The sequence below is a fragment of the Mesoplodon bidens genome, assembly GCF_964165515.1.
Source record: "Mesoplodon bidens genome assembly, chromosome: 2".
Taxonomy (NCBI): Eukaryota; Metazoa; Chordata; class Mammalia; order Artiodactyla; family Ziphiidae; genus Mesoplodon; species Mesoplodon bidens.
The window spans coordinates 140,591,431-140,595,297 of record NC_138177.1 but is presented as its reverse complement, the minus strand read 5'-3'; positions in this window follow the sequence as shown (position 1 = coordinate 140,595,297).

Below are 3,867 nucleotides of genomic sequence, written 5' to 3'. Positions count from 1 at the left end.
ACATGGAAATGCACATCTGTCTGTCTGATCCCAATGCCTTTGCTTCTTCCATCACCCCCGCTGGCCTAGAGCCACAGAACAAACAGGGCCTGGCTGCTCAGCATCAGGGACCTCCCAGAGGAAGAGAAGTCCACCCACCCTCGTTGCCTGCCCTCATTTTATTGTAAAGTTAACCAAGGCCCAGAGAGGGCCAGTGGCCTGTGGGGTCACACAGCCAGCTAACTCCGCTCTCCCACCCTGATCTCCACATGCCCCATTCAACTACCACAATTTCCTGATTTTAGACAATTGTCATTAAGAACTTTGTATGCATTTAACTGTGAAAAGAGCCCTTGCCCAATACCAGAACAAAACAGAGAAAAGACCCTGGAAGGTGAAAAGGGTTCTTGGTAGGAGTGATGCAAGAGGGGTTCGACCATTACCCTGGTTTCTGGAAAGAGCAAATGATGGGTTTTTTATTCTTGTCTTTTTTTTTTTTTTTTTTTTTTTTTTCCGGTACGCAGGCCTCTCACTGTTGTGGCCTCTCCCGTTGCAGAGCACAGGCTCCGGATGCGCAGGCTCAGCAGCCATGGCTCATGGGCCCAGCTGCTCCGCGGCACGTGGGATCTTCCCAGACCGGGGCACGAACCCTTGTCCCCTGCATCGGCAGGCGGACTCTCAACCACTGTGCCACCAGGGAAGCCCTATTCTTGTCTTTTTAATGAGAAAGCTTTCAAAACAAACTGGCGACTTCTCAGTGTGTCTGCAGCTGTCACCATCCGCCCTTCAGCCCTGCACACAGTGGCCATCAATGTGATCAGGTCCGTACAACTGACCCTTCTGAGTCTGGCCATGTCACCAGGCAGGGTTGTTCCACATCCGAGGGTGGCAGGGATCAGCCTGGTGGTGGCATTGTTGGGACAGGGTACTGCCAGGAGGCCAAGTGCTGGCAGTGAGGGCTGCAGGATAGCTGAGGCAGGGCCTCCCCTCAGGGGCTCCCCCTCTGCAGCAGGTGTCCCCCAGTGCATGAAGCCCTGGGAGTGGGTTAAAATGCAGATCCTGACTCAGGGATCTGGGTGGGGCTCAGATGCTGCATTTCTAACAAGCTCCCAAGGATACAAAGCTGCTGGTTGTGGACAAACTTTGAAGAGCAAGGTTTAGTGGATATATGCTGAGCACCGGGCCCTTTAAAAAATAACCTCTTTACATGTTGATTTTTACGTCTCCTTTCTATATCCATTTTGTACATTTTCCCTACTTTTGTCCTTCCCCCTCCCATTTCAGTCATTATAGACCTGAGAGCTTGCCATGGGGGTTTCTACAGAGAAATTTCCATTGCCTACATTTCCCTTCTAGAAGGTTGACTCAGGTCATAGTGCAGAGAGTAAGTGTAGGGGTCAAGAATGGAGGTGGAGAGGCCAGTGAGCGGGCCTTAGAGGTTGTCCAGGGCCGAGATGGTGGTGGCTTGGGCTAGGATAGTGATGGGAGGGGAGAGAAGCAGAGGGATGCCACAGTATTGAGGTGTGGTGACTGGGGGTATGACTGGAATGAGGGGAGGCTTGGGAAGGATTCCTAGGGTGGAGGTGGGTGCCACTGATGGGCATGTGGGGCTGGGAGGAGGGGGACTGGGGCAGGGAGGGGAGAAGTGTCTCTGGCAGAAGCACAGGACATGGGACACCCTGGGGTCAGGCTTTGGAGATGACCAGGCAGCAGGCACCTAGCATAGAGCCTGGCACAGTGCCTCAGTGGATGTGCATGGAATGAGTAAAACTGAAGCTGTGGGCCCCCACACATGGCACAGCAGGGACCACTGGATGGGCAATTGACCCCATTGTGCCTGAGAGGCCCTGAGCCATTAAAGACTATTTGTGAACCCTCTGGGGCTGGCAGACTGGGCTCCTGGCCCTGGGGATGTGGCCGTGTGGTGGTCACCGGAGCCCTTCCTTTTCCTGTGGCCCATGTGACCTGAGAACCAAGAAGCACGGATTACATGCATGATGGTGGAGCTCACCACAAGGGGGCGCGCATAGGCTTTCTTTAGTTTAAATTTCAAACTCCCATGACAAATTTGGGATTTCTTGTGTTGCTGAACAAAGAGAAGCCCGACTTAGTCTTCACAAGTTACAAGGCTGACCCTAAGTGCTGTGGTGTTTCCTATTCTACCATGTTGCAACTACCCCCAGCCTGGGGAATACAGGCTAGGGCTCCAAGACCAAAATAAAGGTCCTCATTCAACCACTCACTTTGGATGGCAGCCTCCAATGGCACAATAATGATAATGCAACACTCCCACTGGCTGTGTGACCTTGGGCACATCATTTAACTTCTCGGAACCCCAGCTTTCCTAGAATGAAGAATGGGGACGATGACCATTCTTTTCACACACAGCTGTTGCGGGAAGTGAGCACACATGGAAGCAGTACTATATTATTTTTTTTAGCCAAACCCCGCCCCATGTTACTACCTTAGTTGGATTCTTCCAGCCAACATTTACAAAGTCCCCACTTGGTCCCTGGCCCTGTGCCGGCGGCTGGGGAAGCAGAGATGAATGTGAGGCAGTGGCTGCCCTCAGGGGCCCCCAGCCTGGGGGAGTCTCCCATGAGGATGGGCCCTCCCTGGGCCCAGGATTGTGAATGATGCCCCTGTGGTCTCACAGACTAACTGAGGCCCATCCGGAGCTGGACTGAGTGTCCTAACTGCCTGCCCAAGGTGACAGGTGTTCAGAACAGCGACCTCAGCTCTCCCAGGTGGAACTAGATTCCTCTAATACCTGCCCCATGCCTGTTAACACATTGGCATTAGGTTGGCAGGTCCTGGTGAGTGAGGTTCCAGTTCGCACTCCAGTGAAGGGATTTACAAGAAAGCAGAGTCAGATTGCTTCCAGAAATGACGTGGTTTCCTGCAGGTCTGGACCTTTGCAAAACCATAATAGGAGCCATTGTCCACTCAGTGACTCAGGGCCTCCCGGACGGTGGAGCACGGGATGTGCTTCTCACTGAATAAAGGTCCCAGGAAGGGCTCCCCTCTGTGCAGACAGTTTGGTCTGCTTTCTTTTCTGAGGAAAGAAACACCAAGTAAGTCTGACTTTTCTTTGATGTCTGCTCAGCCAGGGAATGACTGGGAGTTGGATTTGGCTGTCAACAGCTCTTTGTAGGTGCCTGGTATCAGTGGCTCTTTCTGTCCCTTTTTGGTAGGCTCTGCTCACTTAGAAGTATAGCATTATGGTTAGGAGCACAGACCCTGCAGCCAGATGGTGTGGGTTCAAATCCCAGCTCTGCAACTTACTAGCTTGGTCATGTGACTTAACTTTAGTGTGGCTCAGTTTCCCCATCTGTGAAATGGGCTGCTGTGAGAATTAAATGAGCCCTTTCTGTAAAGCGCTTGGTCACAAAATAAGCTGTATGTAACTGTGAGCTATTTTGTACCTTCTTTACCTGCCTTGCTTCACCCTCTGTGGATGGGGATGCAATAGAGAGCAAGGGACACAAACATTTGTTTTTTCATTTTTAATTTTTTTGATGGTACAATTCACAGAGTTTATTCAGATTTCATCAGTTACATATGCATTCATGAATGTGTGTGTGTGCATATGTGTGTATGCGTGTAGCTCTATGTAATTTTTTTTATTGGAGTGTAGTTGCTTTACAATGTTGTGTTAGTTTCTACTGTACAGCAAAGTGAATCAGCTATACGTATACACTATCCCCTCTTTTTCGGATTTCCTTCCCATTTAGGTCACCGCAGAGCATTGAGTAGAGTTCCCTGTGCTATACAGTAGGTTCTCATTAGTTATCTATTTTATACATAGTATCAATAGTGTATATATGTCAATCCCCATCTCCCAGTTCATCCCACCGCCCCCCCTTCCCCCTTGGTATCCATATGTTT